Genomic DNA, 26,583 nt, shown 5'->3' on the forward strand with positions numbered 1-26,583 from the left:
GGGGTTGCAGACGGGGGGGTACCCCCCTTCATTTGCATAAACAAAGCGTCAGGCACCACGCGGTTCCTGCTGCTTTGTTTATGCAAATGCATTTATGCATTTATAGCATTGTGGTGGGCGGTGCAGAGAGCACCGCCCCCACAATGCTATATGTGCAGGATGTGGGCGCCACTGTGGTGGGTGCATTCTAATACCCCCCACGGGATCCCCGCCCTAATGGCAGGTGGTCCCGAATTCTGACAGGATGGCGGGCGGACAAAGTCTGCCTGTCATCCTAATGAGCCCCAAAATCTCTAATGCAGCCATCACCCCCCACTACCATCCTCAGAACCATTGACACACCCATACCAGTACATACATACCCACTCACTGATTCATAGGTCTACACACACATCTACTCAGTCACCCATACAGCCACTCATACACCCACTCACTCATTATTATAGTACTGATATATACTCTCATACAGCCTAACAGCCACTCACACACTGGCAGTCACTATCTGAACTACTCAGACACCTACTCACTCACCTGTAGAGTCAATCAGACAGCCATTTACTCACCTACAAAGTTATACACACACCCACTAACTAACCCAATACAGCTACTATCACAATCCCTCACTTGCACATAGTCACTAATGTACTCCAACACTTATGTATACTGCCTTTCACATATTCACTTACTCACCCATATACCACTGACACATCCATTCACTCACCAACACAGCCATAGACACATTAAGTCACTTATACAACCTGTTTGACCTGGCATCATTGGCGTTGGTCTCCCTTCCATTTTTGTTGCTGTTGCCTCATGTGTTTTGCTAGTGTTAGCTGCTTAGAGCACTGTGCCAATGCCAATCAGTGCCACAGTACAAGTGCTCCCTTTATAAAGTATATATGTTGAGTGGTTTCCATGATTGGCTTATTTGGTTTACTGTCAGACCCTAGTAAAGTGCATCAGGCTTGTGAATTCAAATGCTGCTAGTGGGCTTGCTGCACTTGTTGTGCCACCCACATAAGCAGCCCTGTAAAATGTGTCTCAGGTCTGCCATTGCAGAACCTGCGTGCAGTCTGGTACTGTCATGCTGACTGGGCTAGTGCACCCTCTTGCCAGTCCCTAAACATTCCCTTAACTTCATATTAGTCACCCCTATGGTAGGCACAAGGGCAGGGTGCATTGTAAGCATAAGGTAGGACAAGCCCTGATGTGTGTGGTTTGTCCTAATAGCGAATTACAGCCAATTTCGTTTTTCACTTTTGCAAGGCTACCTGTTCTCATAGGCCAGAATGGGCTGTAGTATTGTTACATCCTTTGATCCTAACAGACCCAGGGAACATGGTGGAAATTCGAGTTTAGTATGCCTGAACTCAGAATAATATAATACATCTTTTAGTAAAGTTTATTTTAATGTTCTGTGTTTGCAAATACCACTTTTAGAAAGTTGGTATTTGCTTTCCTAACCATTTCAGCCCGCCTCTGCTCTGATGTGTATCTGCTGTCTGGTTTCTGTGAGTGACAGGGCTGGGAAATACCAGGAGACAGGCTGGGCAGCAAGGTGGTGAATAGGAAGATTACATTCCTGATGGATGGGAGGAGTGCCCCTATACTCTGAATAGGGCTTTGCTCTGCCACCACAATGCTGGCTCCACCTCCTGTGGAGCGTCTGATGTCTCTGCCCTGCACACTGAAAGGACAAGCCAGAGTCACTACAACAAAGTGCTCAAGAACTGGAGTGAACAAGGCAAAGTCCCCCTGGTCTAAAAGAACAAAAGAATTGTAGTATAAATATTGGAGCCCTGCTCATAGGAAATTAGATCCTGGTTGAAACAAGAAGAACCTCTGCCCGACAAGAAGGAACTGGGAAAGCTGCCACGAGGAGTACTGTCCCTGACCTGGGGGATTGGCCTGCAGTGGTTGCCTTGCTGTGAAAGGAGAGGAAAAGACTAAACAGACTTTTATCAACTTGTGCTTTAACTATCTTCAAGGGCTTGTGGGTGAGCTTGCCCCCTGAACGGAGTCCCAGGACTATTGGACTCCTCCTGCCTTCAGCAACCTGCTGGACATTTCCAGGATCTTCCCTGCCACTGGAGCAGCGATCTGAGTGAGACTCGTACCTCTGCCTGCTTTGAAGTCCGTGCCTGGCCGTCCCGCACCGTGCAACTCTGCTCCCAACTCAAGCCGTAGCTCGCACCGTTCAACCAGGGCCGGCCGCCCGCACCTTGCTGCCGCCTCCCCCCTTCGAGCCGCACTAATTCGACGCACTCCTGCCACTGGACTCAGAGATCGGAGCGCACCACATGGCTGAGTACGGCCCATACGCTCGCAGCATACCGGCCGTCATGCACCGCGCTGTTAAAGATCCCATGGCAGCCCCGCACTCAAAGAGTACGGCCTGTACGATTGACACGTACCGGCCACCTCGTGCCTCTCTGCTCACATCGTAAAGGTATCTCCGCTAGTGAAGGTACGGCTCCAACGCCGCAAGGACTCGCATACGCTTCCCCTTCAGGACTGACCGCCCGATCCCCATGGACCCCGCTCAATGCCTGGCTTTAGACGCCGCCCCGAGCCGGGCCCGCATCGACCAGGGCCCACACCCACCTGGACTGCCGTCGCCTCCTGCAAAGCCTCGTCCGAGCCGAACTCCATCAACAAGGTATTGTAGAATGCCTTGCACGCCCGCAGTACCTGCCTTGGACCGTAATGTCCGCAGTGCCGGTGCCACCGCTTAAAAAGTATGTAGCCTGGTTCCAAAAGTCACCAGGACTCTAACACGCACTACTCAAAGATACAAGTTCTCCTATAATTCGTTCAAATCAATTTTTATATATCAGCATTTCAAAAAGTAAAGCATCCCCAATACTTTTTATTTTCATACATGATTATTTGCGAAGTCAACAATTGTTTCATCATTGTAACATCTTTAACACAAACGAATTTACATTTCCATAAGAATAAAAACCCAATGCATTTCGGGGCTTTGGCCCCTTCATCGGGGGTCTGTTTTAAAAGAAAAGAAAAGAACAAGGAAACTTTGTTACTTTTGTGGCTTTAGGGGGATTACTAGTTTCTACAGTTTATGATTTAACGGTGCTTACCGCAAAAATGGATAAACGCAGCCAGTCCTTTACTGGTTTGAATTAATCTTTTAGCGGTGGTACATCTGAAGGATTCATGAATATTTACGTGGTTAGCAAGTGGGGTTTATTTGATTTAAGCATCAACTACAGGGTTTTATACTGAATGAGATTACCTGAATCTTCTTGCGTATTCATGATATCTGTAAGAAAAGTATTGCTCGACATTACTAAAGATAAACCAAACAAGATGTTGTTTATCAATTCACATGCTTGCCTGTTCTCACCTGTGGGTATTTCTTGAATGCGCATATGTAAAAAGCCCTAGATGGGATGAAAAATGCAAGTGCCCATAAGTATAGTATGGCACTTGTTGAGAACAGAGTTTTGCTGGTTTTAAAGATTTCAAACGGAGTTTCTAAAAAGGGGTTTACCTGCGAGCCTTGTGCATATGATCTCAGTCTCGCTATTTTCTGAATAATGCTTCTCTGCGGCTAAAAGACAAAATAGACCCGTTGAGAAATTTACTCTTGATGCTAGAGTTGGTACGTTACACGTAAGACACTTGCTCGAAAGCAAGCTTACCGTTTACGCGAGTTGTCCCCTTGCAGAAAACGTCCCGCGTTGTACCCGTCTATCAGAACTATCTTTAGCAAACGATAGTCCTTTCTTTTTTACCATTTCGTTGTTACCCGACGCATTACAACAAACGAGGGACTCTTGTTCGTTTAAACTCATTTGGCCGCCATAATTGAATGGTGTAAAGTGTTTATGATGAAAGTCGTGCTTATTATGCATTGTTTTGATGTTCCCACATAAACAATAGTTATGAATGCATATTCAATTGCGTGTAAATGAACAAAATGAAGTGTAACTAAACAAGTACAAATGCGAATACAAAAGAATGTATAAGTACGGAAGATTAAAAATATAATAACAGTTTGCATGTTTCCTCCTGCCTATTTACATACTATTCACTAGTGAAAACTTTTTTTAATGGAAAACCTCAGTCATTTGAATGGCTTTATTCTACTGCGTTTTTACTCTTTCACTCATGTATGTCAATCTCATGTAATGTTGTGTGAATGTACATATCGCTGTGAGCTTGAATCCCTATGGGGTAAAACATTTGAAACTCAAAGGAAGCGAATCATCTCCATTTTATCATTTAAACCATTAGGGGAAAGTGTTTGTAATTTGCGAATCCAGAAAGCTTCTCTTTGGAGAAGGATTTTCGCATAGTCCAGTCCTAGTCTCTGTGGAACTAGTTCAATAATTTAAAATCGTAGTTGAGCTATGGAATGGCCTGCTTCAGTCCAATGTTTTGCCAGCGGAGATGTGTGATTTTTATTGCGAATCCGGCTTTTGTGCTCAGAAAGTCTCAATTTTAGTTTCCTATCAGTCTTCCCAATATATCGTAGTCCACAAGGACACTTGATTGAATAGACTACATGCTCTGAATTGCAGCTGGTAGTGTGTCTAAGCTGTATCTTTTCACCCGTGAGTGGGTGTAGTAGAACATTTCCCAGTATGACATTATTACAGTTCTTGCAGTTAAAACATCGAGTTGTGCCTTTGTAAATTTCCTGTTGTTGCGCAGTATCCTTCGCTGGTTTGTTTAATAGTTCTTTCAAATTTTGCGCTCTTTTGTAAGCGAATAATGGCCTGTCAGCGAACAATGTCCCAAAGTCTTTCTCAGCCAACAAAATCTCCCATCTTTTATGAATTATCCTTTTTATGTCTCTAGAAGCTGTCGAGTATTTAGATACAAAGACCATCCTCTTGTTAGCTGTCTTGGGTTTCTTTTGTAAAAGTTCAGTCCTTGGTATTGTTTTGATCTTTTCTAAATGTGCCTCAAGCTATTTTTTCGGGTAACCTCGGTCCAGATATCTTTGTTTTTGCTCCTCTAGGCTTTTTTCACATTGTTCTTTGTTAGAAGATATCCTCTTTATCCGCATGAACACAGGAAGGTTATTAATTAAACTTGCCGGATGAAAACTTCAAACAGCAGTGCTGTGTTCCTATCAGTTTCTTTTTTGAAAACTTTTGTTTGAATTGAGTCTTTTTCTATTTCAATCAGAACATCCAAAAATGGCAAAGATGTTGTGCTTATATTGTGTGTAAACTGAATTCTTGGATTCGCTAAGTTCAAGCTATTGATGTTCTGTAGTAGTTCTGAAGTTGACCGTTTCCAATTTATGAAGATATCGTCGATATACCTTTTATAGTACACGATTCCTTGCTGCCAAGTGTAATCTTCAAGTATATAGTCAAGCTCGAATTTTGCCATAAAAATATTGGCATATATACATGCCACCGCGTAGACATTATCTTTACCACCGTGCAAGTCGAACAGAGGGTGCAAAACGCACCGAACAAGAGTAACGCATTTTTGAAAGACTTCTTAAACTTGCTAATAGTATTGTGGCCTATTTTTACGTGATTTTGATCACCTGCTAAGCCTTATATAAAATATACCTATTTTTATACAAATCCTAGTGTGGTATCCCTTTTGTGGTGTTGTCCCTGAGTTACTGTATGTGTTCACAAATTCTTAACCTATAAACGCTTCTGAGATAAGCCTTGTCTGCTTGCGCCACACTGCCTAGAGGGTGAGCAGGGGTTATTTTAGAGGGTGATCCCCTTATCCTGACTAGAGGAGAGGGTCCCTGCTTGTCACAAGTAATTACCTGTGCCAACCAGAGACCCCCAAATCTAACACAACCCTTCTCTTACACTAGCTAACCCATACACTCACTGGCACATGCAGTCACTCATCCATGCAGGCAGTCGCACACCCTCTCACTCACCCACACAGACACTCATACACCTATACAGGTACTAAGACATCCAATCAATAAACCACACAGCCACTCATCTTCCTACTCACCAACCCATACAGCCACATACACAACAACTGACAGACTGATACAAACATTCAGGCAACATATTCAGTGACCCATACATTCACTGAGATACCTAATCTCTCACTTATAGTCAGTCACGCACCTACTGAATCATCGATACAGGGACTGATACACTCACAGATTCATCAATTCATCTTGATATATATTTTTAACACTCATAAACATTTTAGAAACACTCGCAGTCACTTGATGATGTCATCAATGATGTTATTTGAGATGTCATCAATGATGTAATTAGTGATGTCACTGACCATATCATGAGTTATGTAATAAGTGAGGTCATAAGCAGTGCATTGCGGTAGTGCTAGTTATAGTTAGCTCAACTAACTATAACTGCTGAATTTCTCTGGTTCTGAATGAATGCAATGTTGCCTAACCATGCCTTCCCTGTAACCTTTGTTTTTTTCAGGGAATATCTAAGGTTTTTTTTAAATTTTATTTCCAAACTGTAACAGCCTTGTAACTTTTGTTTTTTTCAGTGAATATAAATATTGGGCAGATGACCAACCAGCTCTGGCTATGGCCAAGAAAAAGGGGGTGGGGTAAAAAAATATGTTTCCCATGTTAATTCACAGAGTCTTTAGACACATCTGACGGTCCTGGTCAGTGTAATCTAGCGCTGCCTGCATTTTTAAACATTTATTTTATCTTCGCTCTGCCCAGTTTAAAAAATTTACCTTCTGTGCTCAGAAACTCCCTCGCACTCTTCCGCTCTGAAGGGGCGCTCTCACCCCGTTCCACCACAGGGCCTCTACCCTGATTGTTGTGGAGGGTGACTTGCATTGCACTTTGGCAAGATCACTCGCAGCTGGCTGGGCTCAAGGGAGGTGTGCTCGGACGGTCACATGACCTATAGCTCCCCCATACTTAAAGCCAATGCCATTCAGCACGCGCACGGGGCGCACCGCAGGTGTGCTAAATTCCCGCCAAAGGCAAGCCCATCTGCGCCCATCTGCGCCCGTCCGCGGCCGACTGGGGCAAAGGGCAGGCAACTATGCCCATTTAATTTCTCATACGGCTACTGAACTGATAAACCTCCATGATAATTGGCCTCTTAGCTCCAGCGCCCATCTTTACTCGTTAGGGGTCTTTAACCCTAGAACCACATTTCCTGAACTTACAGTCCCCCCACTGTAAATAACCTTTCTCCCAACCCTGCCGGCTCACCAGGTCCCATACCCCTTCCGCCCCTGGGCAAAACTAACAACACCCTGGTAGTCAGCTACTTAAACACCCGCTCACTGGTAAAACATCAATTAGAAATATTCCAGCTACTTGACTCAGACAAACCCGACATACTTCTTGTTACGGAAACTTGGCTCACTACGGAGTTGGCACCAGATATTCTCGCAGCAGTGCCCCCCGGCTATTACATCCTCCAAGCCAACAGACCCCCGGGGAAGCTGGGAGGTGGGGTTGCGGCTATAATTCACCACTCAATTAGGTTTACTGCCTTAAATATCACTGGCATACCCTCAGTCGATAGCCTCGTCTTAAAATTCGAATCCTTGCTGTCCCCGGTTATCTGCGTCCTTGTTTACCCCCCCCTCAACACATGCCCTGGTTCCCCCTACAGTTTGGCGAAATGCTGTCCCAACTAATCATCAATAACTCTAAAATCCTGATTATTGGTCACTTTAATTATTGACCCACAGATGCTAAGGAGAGCAACAGCTCCTCAGACTTTACAGACCTCCTATCCAGTATGAACTGCACTCAGCACATATAGTCCGCTACACACATTAAGGGACATGTCCTGGACCAAGTTTGGACCTCCAACCTGGACATCACCCAACCCCTAATCTCCCCCTGCCCATGGTCAGACCACCACATTATTACATTCTCACTTGCCTGCGTCCCCCACATAAAACAGGTCCTCACAGGAAACCACATGGCAAGAAACTGGAGTCGGGCCAACCTCAGCGAGTTCTGCACCTTACTTAACGCCTCGTCTCCTACCGAACAGGACTCCTTAGACAGTCAGACTACCAGAATTAAACACTGGCTTGAATCAGCCAGCGACATAGTAGCACCTTTTAGGCTAATCAAACTTAAGCGCCTCCATGACGCCCAGCGATGGTTCTCGGACGAACTAAAAAATAAGAAACTTACACTCAGGCAGGCTGAACGTAACTGGAGATGAGAATACGCCCCAGAAAAAAAGGCTCCTTTTATTGCGCTGCTTAAAGATTACAAACAATCCATTTTCCAGGCCAAAACGACATACTTCTCCCTGAAGATCACCAATTCTGCTGACAAGATCAAAGACATATTCTCCATAGTAAGGGAGCTCTCACACCCGGACAGAGTAACAATTAAGCCCCTCCCTTCTCAAACTCTCTGTGACTCCCTTAACATTAATTTCACAGAAAAGATTGCCGCAATCAAAAGCAGCATTCCCTCCCCCATACTCCCTACAACCCCTGCCACCACCTTTAAAAAAAACAGTTAGTGGACCAAATTCCCCTGATGTCCAGGGATGACCTCATCGCTCTATTGAAACAGGTTGGGTCAGGCTCCCTCACAGATTGTTGCCCATCCCACATCCTACAAGAAGTCTTTGCCACCTGCCCTAACCCCCCTTTTGCACTCCTCAACAACTCTCTCAGACTAGGCTCAGTTCCCGACTCCTTTAAGATATCCGAAGTCGTCCATATTCTGAAAACACCCAATGCTGACCCTTCTCTGATGAGCAATTTTTGCCCCATCCCGCTGCTTCCTTACCTTAGCAAGCTGCTCGAAGCTCATGTCACCAATTTCCTTAGCTCTTTCATTGAACATTCTCAGTTCCTTGACTCCCAACAAGCTGGTTTTAGGCCAGCGCACTCTACTGAGCTAGTTATTCTCTCAGTCATGGATGAACTGAGGAGGGGGGCTGACCATAACATCAGTCAGGCCTTGGTGCTCCTGGATTGTCGGCCGCCTTTGACACGGCCGACCATAACATTTTGATTGACTGTGTCGGCGACGCCGGCATCCAGGGGTCGGCTCTTAGATGGATCTCCTCCTTCCTCAGTAACCGACACCAGGCCGTCCGCCTTTCCAACTTCTCTGCTGACCTGCGGTGTCCCCAGGAATCCTCCCTTTCCCTCCTTCTTTTTAACCTGTATCTGACTCCCCTTATCCAGTCCCTGCGCAAAAGTAAGGTCGCTGCTTTTGACTACGCTGACGCCATCCAGCTGGTGTTCGACATTGACTCGTCAGACCATTCAGTCAACAACTTCCAGTCCACCATGTGTCTCATTAGCGACTGGGTGGTGGCCGATCAATTAAAATTCAACCCAGACAAGACTGAGCTGATCCTGACTGGAGGCCCCTCCAACCCGTGGAACTTTAACTTCTGCCCCCTCCTCCTAGGCACTCCCCCCTGCCCTGCAGAATCTGCAAAAAGCCTGGGGGGGGGGGGGTCATAATCTGCAAAGACCTTTCTATGAAGCCCCAGATTAGTGCAGTGGTGTCATCCTGCGTTTTCCACCTCTGCAGAATTCGAAAGATCTCCAGATTCTTAACCAAGTCAGGCCGTAACCCTTGCTCTTCTGGCCCTGGTCATCTCCCGCATTGATTATGCCAACTCACTTTACGTTGGCATCCCTGCTTACCAGCTTCGCCGTCTGCAACTGGTGCAGAACCAGGCCGCTAGGCTCATTTTCCACCAACCGAGACACCATCATGTCCGCCCCCTGCTTAAGAGTCTTCACAGGCTCCCGGTGGCCAAACGCTGCAAATTCAAATTAAGCTGCATCACCTTCAAAGCATTGACCAGCCTTGATAAGCTCAAGTAGAGAACTGCAGAGCTATGATTGGCTGGCAACATTACAACCAGGAAGTAGTGCCAGCCGTTTTGGGACTCGACTGAAGCGAGTCCCACCAAAAAATGCGTGAAAAAAAAAGAAAATAGGGCAGACTAGAAATACCCTGTCCCCCAAGCCTTGGTCTAGGGGTTCCATCAGTAGCCTGGCAGAGCATAAAAGCATTTGTTTTTCATTTTGCCGCAGTCTTGAAATTCACAAATTCACTGTTAAAATGAACAATCATTTGCAATGCAGTAGGTCTTGCATTTGCAAGAGTTTGAGCTATTGGCATTATATATGACAATGCCTTTTATTTATGTGTTTTAAAAACCTGCAAACTGTGTAAACACGCACTTTGTACATAGTCATAACTGCACCACTTTTACTGCCAGCCTTGCTTCTCGGAGGCAAGGACTATGAGTACAAAGTGCATTTTTTGTGCACCGCTTGCAAGTTTTCAGAATACATAAATAAAAGGCATTGTCATTTACAATGCCAATAGCTCAAACTCTCACGAATGCGAGACCTATTGCATTGCAAATGCTTGTTCTGATAGCAGTCACATGCTCATCTCACTATTTATGTAAATCTGGAATGCAGGTTCCAACTTGTAATCATTAATCCAACAACTCTAATAGAGAGCTGAGAGACCACACCAGGGGTAGAAGCATGCACTGCTAATGGCAGATAAAATTAACAATTATACTTTCATTTCGTAGAACCTGAAATACAAGACAACTTTCCTCAGCATTTTTATGGTAGTTCAAGCCTCTACCATTGCTTCACTGTGACCTATCCTTCAGACCTGGATCAGGGCTTTAACACACTATACACAGCTTAAGTTAAATGACTGTGAAGTGCAGGATTGAAATAATCTCAGTAGGAGGTACTTGAACCCACCTATTTGTCTAAATGTCTAGAAAAAGTTGGATATCAAATGAAAGTTCATTGAATTGTTTTAATTTTCATATAATTGCAAAAATGTGCAATAGCATATAAACGCACAGCCGGTGGTCACCCCTGTGATTTGTTCAAAATATGAAGTTTGCCTTGCATGTTTGAATCTAAAGGTGTATTACATTTGTGATTTATGTTCCTGAAATTATATGTATCATGTGAAATACATTTGTTAGTACATCAATAAACTTTTCTTCAGGAGTATCCCTTACACAAAAATGCCATTTTGATGCAAGAGACTCATTCGAGGAGAAAATGTTTCTCTGGGTAGACTTTTTCAACTTAAACAAGTATCACACAGAACAAATACATGCAAGATTTCCCTTCACTCAAAAATGTCTACTTTTCACAATAATATAAATTTACGTATTATGCAGCAGTACAGTGGTGTAATAGAAATGTTCACAGTCATATCACAGTCGTATCAAACTGTGTGAATTTCTAGCTATCCTCTTGAACTGTTCTGTGGGACCTACATGCCAACTTGCCTATACTTTAATACAATAGTATCATTCCAGTCCAAAGTTGTTCCTAAGATCTGGGCTGCTTCATTGTGCCTTAAGGAGACAACATCACAGGACAGTTACTGCTCAGGTTACCTTAAGAAAAAGAATAACAACGTATTTGTTGAAAATGAGAACACAATCATCTAATGTAAGCCACGTGTCTTGTTATACAGCTCTGATTGGACTTGTAAGGCCTTGCACTGAGGTTATAGCAACCTTGAAATAGACACCTGACATATTTTGGAAAATACATAAAACCAGAGATATAGATCAAACAGACAGGGTGAAATGAGGCAGACTTGGGGTACAGGTAAGTGCTCCTCTTTATTGCATCCATCTCAAACCCATGACTGGCAGCAACTGCCGTCCAACCACGCTCCTGGGTTCCAGGCAGGGAACACCCATGTGCCCCTGCATTTCACTCACATTTCACATGACCCAGCACACCCCTCTTCCTTCTCAAAACAGGAGAAGAAACATAATACAAGCAACCAAGAAAAAAACAAAATAAACATAAATGATGAATGCAATGTAAATAAACCTGTCCTAGAATGCTTGTTTCCAGTCCAGGGAGGACCTGGCCTGGCAGTTCGGGCTGGACTTTTTCCATTGGGTGCAGGGTCAAGACTGATTTGCATATGGCTGGGTCCAAACTGGAATGGCATGGTGAGAAAAAAAACGATGGTTTTAGGCCCAGATAACTGTACTGGGGTGAATGTATGACACTGTTCTGCATTCTGTCCATTATTTGTTCTTTTTGCATTTGCAATGTAGGGTAAACAAAATTTGAATCTGCAATAATCCTTGAATCTGGCAGGAGCTGTCTTAACTTTGGAAAACATTCTGCTCTAGTGTAGGGGCATGGGTCTGTGTTTACTTGGTCTTTGGAAGGCAAACTCATGCAACACACGAGACTGAAATCCACATGTGTACCCAATTGTTGGTCCACATACCCAGCTTTGGATTTGGGCACCACAGAAACTGCACTGGTATTCGACACCTTACCATTTTCCAGAACAACCACACAATCCTTTACCTCCCTCACCCAAACTGGTGCAGAAAATCATGAAAACCCCTTACAAATTAAACCAGGTTTTTTAATTATCATCCAATTACCAATACAAACAGGGGATGCCCTGCCACACTAGTCTCTAGTGCTGTACTTCTTCTCACAGGAGATTTCACATCCACCACACCTTCTAACTTCCCCTTTTTGACTGACTTCCTGGACATCCAATCATTGTAACATTTAGATCCAGCCACTCTACCTCTCAAAAGAGTAAAAGGAGGGGGGCGTGGCTTGAGCACCGCACAAGATGGCGACTTGACGTCGGAGCTCCGCTGACCGAGCCCGGCGCCGGCAGTTTTTCTCCGCTTACACCGGACTAATACGATCACTAAACCCAGAATCTGGTGTCGGAATGTGAGGTGAGCAGGAGGATCCGTGCCTTGTTTTTAAACTCCAGCGACATTCGCTCATTTTTGCAGTGACGCAGTCCGCTATTTCGGCAGCCGCCATTTTCTTTTTTACCGCGATACCTTCACGAGCGGTATTTGCCAAATGTACGCCTCATTCTCCATTCTACAGGACTTTTACTGTCTGCTCCCTTCCTCAACAGCTTGAGCACAATACAAAATGCCTCTACAGCTGCAGTTTTCATCTTCTCATGGTTTGACATGCAAGCGCTGTTTTCACTAACTCTGCCTGTTTTCACTAACTCTGCCTCATCACTTCACGCCTTATCTTCCTGGTTGGCGCCTTTTTCGAACGCATTTTAATATGCGCTACGCTTGTTGGTCTACTACATGGTTTCTTTTTGCGCAGTGATGTTGCAGCAGTCTTCCTAACGAACATTGGTTCCATTATTGTATTGCCATGCTGGATGTACTGCGTGTCCTTGCTGTTGATGTCCTTGCGCTTGTATACACTGCTTATTGATTTACTGCGCTGTTCTATTTGCGCACAAGATCTATGAAAGTTCTCCTGAGCAGTAGGTTATACAGCTACCATCTTCAATAATCCGACATCTCCTCAGCTTTGTTGGGCGCATTTCCTGTACGCATTAACTAGTGCAGTGTCACAGTGTTTATTCCTTGCATACTATTTATACAAACTCTCTCCTGTGGTCTGTGGTGGCACTAATATTTTCCCTCCTATTTTCATGGGGAAACTGCGTACCCTCAAACTTACTGCTTCTACGTACAAACCGCGTAATTCCTCAGATTCTGAATCCACGACTCAGAACATGGATGATCCTGTTTCTCTTAAACCAGACATACCTCCTGGGGCAATTCCTAAAACTATTCCCTCAAGTAAACTTTTACAACCTGCTTCAACAAAACGACTAAAAAAGGATCCTCCCTCCCCAGGCTCTTCGTCACATTCGGCATCTATGGATCTCATTCTTGAGGAAATTTGTGCGCTTAAACCCTTCATGGCTGAGACTACTAAGACTTTGCAGTTTCTCCACGACAAATGGTCCACTCTTGAATCGCGAGTTCTTCTGGTGGAGCAAACAACGGAATCCCTTCAAACCTCATGTTCTAAGATATCACTTCTAGAGAAAGATGTCTCTCTCCTGAGAAGGCAGACAGAGGAGTTGGAAAATCGTAATCGTAGAAATAACCTTCGCCTTTATGGACTTCCAGAACTTACAGAGGGATCCAATCCAACTGCCTTTTTCCAAAAGATCTTCCTCCTTCCTCTTCACTTAACATTCAACGTGCACATAGACTTGGTCCTAAAGTTTCCACCAAACCCCGCGGAGTCATCATGCTGTTCTTACAATATACTGACCTCCTTCAAGTACTTTCAGCAGCAAAAGCTAAAAAACAAGTTGTATGGGAAGGTCACCGACTATATCTATCTCAGGATGTGGCTAAAGTGACCGCTGATCGTCGGAAACAATTCCTTGATTCGAGACTACAACTGCGAGCTCTTAATGCCAGGTTTGGACTGCTTCACCCATGTCTCTTCAAGGTGACCTATAAGGACAAGACAACAACTTTCGATGATCCACAAGTCCTTCAAGAGTTTCTGCGTCAACAAGAGGCTGACGTCATGGACACTGCAAGAGCTGTTTAACTACGCATGTTTTATCATGCATGACTAAATTGTTTGCCTTTTTGTTACCCTATCGTATCTTATTTTTGTTCCCTCTCTCCTACTGATTTATATCATACCCTAGTATTTTGCATTTTGTATTTTGTATTTTGTATGTTTCTCTAACATCTAGCTTAATTTTTGTCTTCCTTCAGATCTTCTTCCCATTTCTTCATCCCGGTGTATTCCTGCATCCCTACAATTCAGTCCTCTGCCGGTTCCTCAGGTGTTCGGTGGCGTGTGTTCCGTTGTCGGTGTCGTCATCTTCGGGTGTCGTCATCCCTCATTCTTCGTTCTGTATCTGTCGGTATGTCTCTATGTTCTTCTTACATTATTCTGTCTTTTTTACTGTTCTCTTTTACTATCTCCTTTTTCTGCTCTTTTCTCTCCCTTTTTCTTACTGTACTCTCACTATTCTCTCTTGATTTATTTCTCTTACTTACCCTATTTCTACATTCCTGCTACTATTCTCTTATCTTCTCGACTCACTTTTCTATTTTATCTTCTTTTCCATATCATTCTATTTTTGATTTCTATTCCGAGTAGTTACTTGGAATGTTAAGGGGTTAAATAACCCCATTAAACGTCAACGTGTTCTAACACATTTGACTAGGCTTAAAGCTGATGTAGCCCTCCTCCAAAAATCCCACCTTTCGGAAAAGGAGGCTGTCAAACTCAAACATTGCTGGGTGGGACATGTTTTTCACTCTCCTGCCTTGGGTAAGAAAAATGGTTCTGTTATATTGTGTCATAAAAAGTTAACAGTTTCTGTTATATCTCAAGAATCTGATGTTGATGGTCGTTGGGTTCTTGTAAATCTTCTCATAGATAAAATACCTATAGTTATTTTCAATGTTTATGCTCCTACAGGAGTTGATAAATTGTTTTGGCCCGCTATTTCTGAAAAACTTGTTACGCTTGATGAACAATATGTTATTTTCGGTGGTGATTGCAATCAAGTCCTAGACCCCATTTTAGACAGGAATTCTAGAATTAAGTTTGTTCCCTCCAAAATGCATTCCCAATTTACTACTTCTATTCAAAATAACGCTTTAGTTGACATTTGGAGACTATGTAACCCTGACCTTAGAGAGTACACTTTTGATTCCCCCACCCACCACTCCCAATCTCGTATTGATTACCTCTTTCTTAGCAAACCTCTAGCCCAACTTGCCCTTCACTCAGACATTGGTTCAATCTTAATTTCAGACCACGCTCCCGTTTTTGTTGATATTGACCTTCTTCCTTTCTCTCCTCACTCAGGACGTTGGAGATTTAATAACTCTTTACTCCTTGACTCCGATTTCTGCACTAAATTTATGGCTTTTGCCACTGAGTTTTTTACACTTAATCATCTCCCTGATTCTTCCTTTGTCATGGTGTGGGATTCATTTAAAGCTGCTGTTAGGGGATTTGTCATTAATTTTGTTTCTCAAAAGAAAAAACAATCGATTTCTAAGCCAACTCAACTTTTGGATAAAATTAAGAAGTTAGAATATGCTTATTACAATTCTAGCTCTGACTCTTCCCTTCTCGAGCTTATCTCAGCCAAATTTGATTTCAATAAATTTACCACAAATGCAGCATCGAATTCTCTCCTTAAATGCAACTCTCGTTACTATGGAGGTCAAAGCAAAATGGGCAAATTACTAGCCAACTATCTTAAAATACGAAAAGAAAGAACAAAAATTGCATCCCTACAAGGTCCGGCTGGAATTTCTCTTTTTAAAGATAAGGATATATTAACTCAATTTGTTTTGTTTTATCAAACTTTATACACTCCTGAATCCAATCCTGATCCCACTGATCTTCTTACTTATTTTCAAGACATTCCGTCCACTCTCTCCTCTCATGTTGATTTTCAATCACTTGATTCGGATATCTCCCTCCCTGAAATTTCACATGCTGTTTCCGTGCTCCGTCGTGGTAAAGCGCCTGGGCCTGACGGTTTCACTATTGAATTCTACAATCACTTTTCCTCCCTTCTCCTTCCTAAACTACTCCTGTTATTTCAGTCTTTTGTTGATTCTGGATCTTCCCGGGGAACATTTCAAGAAGCATTAATTTGTTTAATTCCCAAACCAGACAAGGACCATACCTTATGTAAAAATTATCCCCCCATTTCCCTGGTCAACACAGATTATAAAATTTTCGCCAAAATATTAGCTCTTAGATTGGATCCCCTATTGCCAAATATTATTGGCCCAGAACAATCGGGCTTTGTTAAAGGACGTTTATCATCGGATAACTCTCGTGTTTTCTTTAATATTTTGAGTAAGGCCCCCTCCCTTTCTTATCCATTGGCTGCCATCTCTCTCGACGCCGAGAAGGCTTTGATAGAATAGGATGGGACTTTATATTTCAAGCTCTTCGTTGGTTTGGTTTTTCACCTAAATTCATTTCTCTTATTTCTCTGCTTTATTCTAGCCCCCATGCTTCAATTTTTGCAAACGGTATGACATCCGATTACTTTCCCCTTCAAAGGGGTGTACGTCAAGGTTGCCCTTTATCCCCTCTTTTGTTTGTTTTAGCTTTAGAACCCTTTTTGACTAAGATTAGACTTGATGAAAATATTTCTGGTTTTCGTTATGGCTCCCAACAGCAAGTTAAACAATCTGTCTACAGTGATGATATTTTATTATATTGTTCGGACCCACAATCCACTTTACCTTTCTTTTTAAATCAGGTTTCCTACTTTTCTAATGTTTCTGGTTATCGTCTTAATATTGATAAATGCGAAATCTTGCCCTTGAACCCTCTCTGTCAAAAACATCTTTTTGATACTTCTGGCTTTTCCTGGCAGCCTTCTAAGATTAAATATCTAGGCGTTTGGTTTGCTCCTCGTCTGTCAGACACTCTTAAGTTCAATTTCGAATCACTTTCTAGTAAACTTACTGCGGCTATCAATCGTTGGAATCCTCTCTTCCTTTCCTGGTGGGGTCGTCTTGACTCCATCAAAATGATGTTGGCACCTCTAGTACTCTATTCCATCTCCATGATTCCCATTCGCATCCCAGACCATTACTTCAAGTCAATAGACTCTATTCTGCTAAACTTTTTGTGGAAGGGTAAGAAATCTCGAATAGCCCTTTCTGCTTTGAAAAAGGATAAATCCCTGGAAGGGGTTAAATTTCCTAGTTTTACATCTTATCATAACGCTTTTTCATTAAAGCAAGCCTTGCGTTGGCTCTCTTCAGATCTTCCTTATTATCCCCCTCTTTGGATAAAGTTAGAAGCTTCTTTCCTTCATCCTTTTGACTTTAATGAGGTTCTTTCCTTCTCTTCTAATGTAACGTCTCTTCGTTCCCCCATTATCTCTCGTTCTCGCTCTCTTCTTCAACCTTACTTACTATCCTCTTATCCTTCTGCTTCTTCCATTCATACTCAACCTATTTGGCATAATAAATTCCTTGCAATTCATAATCGCTCATTATATTGGAAAACCTGGCATTCTCTTGGCTTAAAATGGATCTCTCAACTTCTTTCCGGTAATCAGCCACTTCCTTTTCAAGACCTCCAACAACAATTTTCATTGCCCTCCTCTTCTCGTACACAATATTTGTCACTGATTCCTTCTCTTACCCAATACCTTTCTTCACTTCCTGCTACTAATCCTATCCCTATAGCTTATCTTCCTGTTTCCAATGCACTCGATCAGTCCCCTTCTGCTTCTTTTCTCTATAAGTCTATTCAATCTCCCACTGAGCGTATCAAATCTAAGGTTGAGTTGGCTTGGGAAAAAGATTTATCTCAGATTTGGTCCTTCACTTTATGGGATAAAGTTTGGTCTAAGATACATAGTACTTCCAGAGCTGCTAACACTACCCAAACCTTATTTTTTGTTTATAATCGTACACTATTTACCCCATCACATTTATCAACATTCTCTGCTGACACCCCCTCCACTTGTTGGTCCTGTCCTTGCTCTTCAGCTGATTTGATGCATATGCTGTTCGATTGTCCTCCCATTTTTCGTTTCTGGCGATTGGTTTGGTCCCAGTTTCAAAAGATTTTCAATTTCCATTTTTCCTTCTCCTTTGTACACATTTTTCTAGGTTCTCTTTCTCCTATTTTTACCGATTCGTCCCACAAACATAAATTAATTGACCTTTTGATAGCCATTGCCCTACACCATATTACATCTCATTGGAAACAGGCTAATGATGTTTCCTTTAATGCTTGGTGGAATGCAGTCTGTTTTAATCATCGTCTAGACACTAATTTTGTTTCCCCCATTTCCCTTGCAATCAAACGTGATCTTTTATGGCTTCCCCTCACCGAGTATTTAACCAGAGTTGTCAAAATCCCACCTACTTCTCAAATCCGCACTGTTGAAGTCCAAAAACCACCATGATTGCATTTTCTTAATTGCATTTAATGTTTTTCCATATCACTTATGTGTTTTATTATACTGGTTATACCTCAATCCCCATGTGTTCATGAACATTATCGTTTGCTTTATTTTTCTGTATGGATATTTTAATCAGTTCTACTTTTTTGTAAGAGAGATTTCTTGTTTTTTATAACTTATGACTGTTTCTTCATTTTCTGTCTTTGCTTCTTTATACTTTAATAAACTTCAAACTAGAAAAAAAAAAAAAGAGTAAAAGGAGAAACTCCAGTACTGATGTGAGATGTTGTCGTCAACGCCTACAATATGTCCTCTACCTCTTTCCTCCAATGCAAACCTTTCACAAGAGGCAATTTTAACTGATCCTTAATGACACGATTCAATTGATCCACAAAATCATTGCTGCACGGGTGGTAAAGAGACATGAGCATATGTCTGATGCCATTCTCTGCTAGAAAACTTTCCATCTCCTTGGACACCAATTGTGTCCCATTATCCGTCGCCAATTCTTCCGGAAATCCCTCCCTGAGGAACACTTCCGTAAAAAACTTGATCACCACTTCAGCATTCACACTGTCCACAAACTTTACCTTTGGCCATTATGTCATGTAATCCACCAACACCAAAACATACTTGGGTGAACAACTCCTGACCCTGAAAAGTCCAGCAATGTCTAAAGCAAGTTTACACCAAGGAGTATTCTTGACAACAACTGGCTCCACAGGAGAAGAGCATGTGACTATGGTCCTAAAGCTAAGCACACACATGCAACAATCACAAACAAAATGTTCAATAGCCCTGTCTACTCCTGGCCACCAAAAACCTTCCCTTACTCTCCGTTTCATGGCCCGAATTCCCAGATGACCCTTGTGAGCTAGGTCCAAAATCCTCTTGCGCATGCAGCTAAGGACCACCACCTGACCACACTTGGGCTCGATACTCCACACCATGGACAATTCTACACCAACTCTAATGTATGGAATTGATTCAGTGGGTGTGTCCTTACAGTTGGACAGTTGGGCCAACCAACATAAAAAGAAGTTTTCCACCACCTTAAGCTACACATCTTCAGACACTGCATGCAACCATTCCTGTTCCGACAAAGCACCCTCAGCTACATCATTCACAGAAGATACCAAACACCCAATCTCCAACTCATCAATAGATTCCTTCCCTTCAGTACAGTCTATTTGCATTAACCTCGATAGATGATCAGTCACAAAGTTCTTAGCACCAGCCACATATTCAGGTTTGTAACGAAATTCCTGCAACCTGGACTGCCACTTTGCAATACGTGGAATAGCTCTGCCGCCCCCTTTAGTGGTGAAAAGATCCACCAGTGGCATATGATCCGTTCTGAGTACAAAAACATTTCCCCAAAGGAAATTTCTGAAATGTTGCACACCCCACCACAACGCCAAACCCTTTCTTTCGATGGTGGAATAAGTGCTTTCAGCCCCTTGAAATGTGTGTGAGGCAAACGCAATGGTTTCCTCAAAACCATCAAGCCTTTTCTGCATGAGGACGGCACCAAGGCCCACATTGCTTGCATCAGCAGACCCAATAGTTACATCGTTGATGTTAAATGGTCTTAGTGGTCAGGCTAACACATTTTCATTTTTGATACATTGGAAACTGTCCTCACAGTCATCGCTCCACACAAACCCCCTTGTTCTTTTTCAACAAATCACACAAGCACACAATTTTATCTGAGAAACGTCATACAAATTTGGTGTAATACTCCACCAACCCTAGAAAGGAACGCAATTCGTCCTTATCAACAGGTCTGGCAGCTTTTTGTGTAGCTTCCAAAATTTTCATCTTAGGCTCCACACCCTTAGCAGAAATGTGGTGACTCAAATAGTCCACACCTTCTTGAAAGAACTTGCACTTGTTCCTCCTCAGAGTTAATCCACTCGATTTCACAATATCAAGAACCTCTTTCACTCTTGCATTGTGTTCGGATTCAGTCGTCCTATAAATAAGTATGTCATCCTGAAAGAACACCACCCCCATCGTATTACCAAATAAACCAAAAGGCATACGTATACAGAGGTAAGCCCCTTTGGGTGTGAGAAAAGCCGTGAGATGCTTGGAATCCTTACTCAACTCAACTTGATGGTATGCTGAAGAGACGTCTAAGGAAGGGAAAACTTCGCACCATCCAACGTTGCCTACATTAAATTAATGTTCGGCAAAGGTTGGCGATCAAATAAAATGCTGGAGTTAAGATCACGCAAGTCTACACAAAGTCTCATGGACTGCTCCGCCTTGTGCGCTAAAACTATGGGCACCAACCACTCAGACCCCTTGATGGGCTCAATTATCCCCATGTCACACAACCTTTTCAAATCCAACCTCAATTCATTTTACAAACTTAGTGGTACTTTGCGTACTCTATTGGCAAACACTTGAGCACTCTCCTTCAGAATGATTTTGTGTTGAAAACCCTTCAACTTGTCTAAACGTTCGCTAAACACCTCAGGATAGTTACAGACCCATTCGTCAGCCATCAAATGCCCAACCACCCCAATACAGGGGAACAAGTTGACAAGGACTTCTTTCTGGGTCCCTTCATTTTTACGACTAGATAACACCATGTCTGGATGGTTAGGGTCCAAAATTATTCCTAACTCCCCTTGTTCTTGCCATCCCAACAGATTCACACCCTCTTTCACAACATAAACAGGCCCAGTGGCACAGTTGCCATCAAACTTGAGACTTCTCTCAAATTTCCCAAAAACACCCACCCTCCCGCCCCATAGGAAAAGATCTTTATGCTGGATTGCTGTAGCTGAATGTCCTCCAACTCCCTAACATCCTTCTAGTTTATAAGCGTGAAAGGAGAGTCAGAATCAGCTAAGAAGTTGATCTTCCTGTTGTTCACTACAACCACGCAAATAGTAGCTTTTCTCTTACTATCCAAGCAAAGCAGATATTCCTACTTCGCCATCAGTTTGTACAGTCTAAAAGGTTAGCATTAGCAATACGTTGTTCTCCTTATCCAAACTATCCAAACCGTTCTCAAAGGTTTTGACAGTGAGCATGGAGGGTTTCGGGTTGGTGCTGCACTGCACATCGGTGCAAGGTGTCCTCTTCCACAGCACTTGAAGCAAGTCTTATTTAGCGCAAAACCGAATTTGGCATTCCCCGGATGGGATTTACTGCCGCACCTGAAACATAGGAGCTCTGATTTGTTGAATTTTGCCTTACTGGATGGTGTCTCAGGATTCCGTGCTTGGCTGGAGATCCTTTCAGAATACTGACTTGGGCTCCCCTTGGCAGGTTTGGAAATATGTGTGGCACTTAATTGTTTAACCTCATCGAACTTTGTTGTATCGTTCATTTCTCGCAGGCGCAGTTGTGAATGTTCAATGCCCCTGGCAAGTCTAAGGGCAGTTCTGAGATCCGGTTCTTCAGTGGAGAGTAGTTTCTCTTGAAGCTTTTTATTGATGGTTCTTTCTATTAATTGTCCACTAATAATCTCATCTTTGAACTCTCTGTAATTACAAGTGGCGGCCAAAGTTCTTAGAGAGGTGACAAAATCATAATTTAGTTTCCCAAGAATCTGTGCTCGTTACATAAATTTGTGGTGTTCCAGTACAACTTTTGGGGTTGAACCTCTTATCAAGTGTTTTGATGATCGATGCATGATCATCATTTAACATGGAATCTCCGTCATCACCACCACTGACATGAGTGCTAACAGCCTCTAATGGTAGGGTCTTCAGAATATTACTGCAAGTATCACCATCAATGGCTTTTAAATATGCCTCAAACGTGTCTTTCCACTGTTGCCAGATCATTGGTGGTGTGCCAGCAGTTTGCAAAAAGGGTGGAGGGGCAGAAATCCGATCCAAAGTGCAAATTTGCAGGGTAGAGTTTCTGATGAACATTAATGTTTAGTTAATGTGAATTTCCATTGTCAACAATGTGCCATGGTTCAATAAAACATAGATTCATGCATTACAATGCAGATTCAGATTTCACAAAGGTATGCACGGTGCAGGTACAGGTGTGCTGTCACCGATGTCACACAAATAAGGTGCAAGCTTGATAAAGATGGTGTGCCTGTCACCAGGTAATGAGAAGAAGTTAAAACCCCAACAGAGTTCACAAAGTTGTGCATTGGAACACACATAACACTGTCAGCATGTTAGGCACAAGGTGTATTTGGCCCAATCCAAAATGGCAGTTGTGTTGCACACATTATGTGTTTCGTAGGGAAAGGAGCAGGTGGGGACGAGCGCGGGCCGTCACGAGGAGAAAATGGTGCATGTCACCCGACTGTTGCGGCACTCAGCTCAATTTGCACTTTACCTTAAAGTACTATCCCAGAGTTGTCCTTAGGTCTTTCCAACAAAGTTCTGACAGAAATCTTCAGCAGTACATGTAACAATTCACAGCTTTGCTGCATACAGGAGGGAACTGCTGTCAACAACATCACATCGGTCGAAGCTTGGCACAACAGGCTTGCTAGCACAGGAACATAAGCACGGGGGGCACAGGAATAGACGGACCAGCTCGTCGCCAGTTAAAGGAGGCAGACTCGGGATACAGGTAAGTGCTCCTCTCTATTTCATCCGTCTCAAACCCACGAGCGGCAGCAACTGCCGTGCAACCCCGCTCCAGAGTTACATGCAGGGAACTCCCACGAGTCGCCGCATTCCACTCACATTCCCCATGACCCAACACAGGGGTGAGTCATAGCTGTGTACAGATAGAGGTTTACTCAGACAGAGGAAAACCTGGTCAGCAATAACTGTTTGTTAAAGTTAATACATGAACATACACATCCTTGGACCACAGCACAGAGGTCGCCTTAGGCATGTGCAAGCTGTGCACCTGCACAGGGCCACCCAACCCCAGGGGCCACCACGCCAATATATATCATTAATATAATAATCCTCTGAGGATGGATACACATTTGCGTGGCGTTCCCTGGCAGGGATTTGGCACCTCCGTCTCTGTTCCACTTCCAAACACCCTGACCCTCCCCCTCCCCCATCTTCTCTGGCCTCCGCCCCGCCCGGACTCCCTCTTCCGGGGCCCCCTACCTACGCTCCCTGCCCAGGGCTGCCATGAGCCTAGAGTCGCCCCTGCACAGCAATATCTTGCATGTTCGTTTTCAGAGTTTATTGTGCGACCTTTGTTTTATATAAGGCTTAAAGTCCTCCCTTTGGATTGTTATTTCATGAATTGAGTGTTTTCTCTGTTGAGAAGGGACAATAATTCTGTCCTGATAGGAAGAAAATCGCATTTTGTTTTGGCCTCTTTCCATTATGTTGAATTACAAAAAATACTACTCAGCAGGCTGTGGGAAGAGAATGTGTTGTTTTCTCAAGAAAAGTAAAAGCTTTGTCAAGTATTTCACCAAATTAACAAATGCAAATTTTGAGTTGCTTTGCTGCGCTAAATTTTTACCCCTTTCTACACTTTAAAAACAGTTTATAATGGACGGGTCTCATTTCAAGTGCGTTTCAGCATTGCAATCTTGATTGTCTTTGTTTAATCAAATGCAAACGCAGATTGTTTTTCATATTCAGAGGAATGGCATATATCAGCGTCATAACTCGTTTCGTGAACTGCAGTTTCATCTTTACAAAGTAACTTTATCCCTATCGCCATCTTCGATATGAGAGTGCTGCGCCAAGGGAAAAAATCACATGTTGTCCCCAACATAAACACACATTTACAAGTTTGCACCATTGTGCCCTGAAGAGGAATTGCATAATATTGCTAATGTATCTGCAGCATTTCACTGGACCATGCAACTGGGAGCCAGACCAATCAATCACAGTGCCTTGTTTTCCATATTCAGAACTGCAGCTGGAAAGCCTTGATTGCCACAAATGCACGCCTTATTTCAGAGGCTTCTGACGCTCACAAACGTGTTAGCCCTCCTGCTTAATTTCTTTTACTTTGTTTTTAGGGGTATCTGCGTGTTATCATGTTATGTGTGTTTTGAGCGTGCAATGAAACGAAGATAATGGAGAGTTTTTTTATTTTTTCATTAATCTTTTTATTAACAAACCAAAACCAAAGAAACACCAGGTGACTTTATCAGTTTTCACACTTGTCAATGTTACCTTCTCATACTTGCAGAATAATAAATACAAAATAAAAGTGAGATATCATGGAGATCCATGCGCCTCCACTGCTTCCAGACTCGCCGGAGGGAAGCAGATATCTCCTCGGTATCGATTACAGGCCTCCCATACTTTCCCCCATTTCTCAGGACACTCCCTGGCTACATAGACTGATCTCTCCCTGAACATGCACCAATCCAGGTCTTCCGCCCATTTCGCAACCCGGGGCGGCTGAGTGGCTCCCCATAGCTGAGCTACATTTCGTTTCGCAATCATACATGCCAACGCAACCCATTGTTTCCCGTATGTACTCAGATCTGTGGGTTCCCAAACGTTTAGTATGCAGCTGCGGGCCTCTGGTCGTATCTCCACCCCCCAAAACGTCTCGCAACTCCTCAGGGATCTTCACCCAGTAGTCCTGCACCTCGACACAGCGCCACAAAATATGCATAAAGGTGCCAAGCTCTCCAGACCCCCTCCGACACTCCCCACTCTCCACTCGTCCCATACTGTCCCTGCATGTAGCAGCAATGCTGGCTTATGCAAAAGGCAGGGAGCTGGCAGGGACTCTAGGGGCCTTGAGGTTCCTCCCACAGTCCCTATTGTGCACACTGGGTGCCCTGTTTGGGACTGGGACAACCAGAGACACATGGCCGGGCCCAGGCAATGGTGTCCTCAGGGCTGAAATCCGCTCATGGATGGGGGCATCATGGCTCCCTTTCGCCATTCAAATGTAGCCTAGCCCCAGGGATGGGTCCCTTTGGCCAATATCAACCTGGGGACGGGGGCCGCATGGCTGCCTCCCCTTTGAACAAGTTCTCTGCCATCACAGCCAATGACATCACAAGACGTGACATCACACGAGGCAGTACAGAAAGTGACCTCACTGCAAGTGACATCACATGAAGTGACATCAGATATTAAGGCCTCACACATATGTTTATCAAGAATATCATGAGTACATATAGGCACAGTATGAGATTTAACAAATGAGATTTTGGTCTGGTTTGTGCCAAGAAAGTGGCACAAGCCTGATGCATAATCTGGGCCTCAATAAAGACATTTATTTTTATAAAAACCATACCACAAAGAAATTGGCAGCAGAGAGAAGCACAGTAGAAGATCTGTTCTGCTTAATTGTTTGCAAAGTCTCCATTTTAAAATATTTTATGGGGTTAAGGCGGTATGTAACTGTTACCACAGATTGTTTAGCACGCAGTACCGTTAAAACGGATCCATTACCACGCAGGATCCATTACCACGGATACCTTTACCACGCATTTTTTTACAACGCAGGTACTATTACAACGCATACCATTACATCGTAAGTTTAGGTAAGTTTAAAGGTAAGTATTGGGGTATTGGGTTTGTGTTTTGGGGTACATGGGTATTTTTAGGTTTCAGGGCTGGGTTTGGGTTTTGGGGTACAGGGGTATTTTTAGGTTTTAGGGCTGGGTTTGGGTTTTGGGGTACAGGGGTATTTTTAGGTTTTAGTACTGGGTTTGGGTTTTGGGGTACAGGGGTATTTTTAGGTTTTAGGGCTGGGTTTGGGTTTTGGGGTACAGGGGTATTTTTAGGTTTTAGGGCTGGGTTTGGGTTTTGGGGTACAGGGGTATTTTTAGGTTTCAGGGCTGGGTTTGGGTTTTGGGGTACAGGGGTATTTTTAGGTTTTAGGGCTGGGTTTGGGTTTTGGGGTACAGGGGTATTTTTAGGTTTTAGGGCTGGGTATGGGTTTTGGGGTACAGGGGTATTTTTAATATATATTTAAAAAAATTA

General features: G+C 43.4%; 1 protein-coding gene across 5 annotated transcripts in view; it reads left to right on the forward strand.

The window, feature by feature from the left end:
- LOC147740919 (membrane-spanning 4-domains subfamily A member 4A-like) overlaps window positions 1-26,583 on the forward strand; it is a 151,534-nt gene that overhangs the window by 66,015 nt on the left and 58,936 nt on the right. Inside the window, exons 2-3 of one of the 5 annotated variants that reach the window (XM_086952206.1) lie at window positions 14,523-14,674; window positions 23,125-23,278. The exons of 2 other annotated variants lie outside the window; for them this stretch is intronic. The gene's annotated coding sequence lies outside the window, so the exon portion shown is untranslated. The remainder of the gene's footprint in view (window positions 1-14,522; window positions 14,675-23,124; window positions 23,279-26,583) is intronic. 2 more of the 5 variants (XM_086952203.1, XM_086952205.1) reach the window with 2 other exon arrangements.

Source organism: Lissotriton vulgaris, chromosome 1_1 (assembly GCF_964263255.1).
Source record: "Lissotriton vulgaris chromosome 1_1, aLisVul1.2, whole genome shotgun sequence".
Classification (NCBI taxonomy): Eukaryota; Metazoa; Chordata; class Amphibia; order Caudata; family Salamandridae; genus Lissotriton; species Lissotriton vulgaris.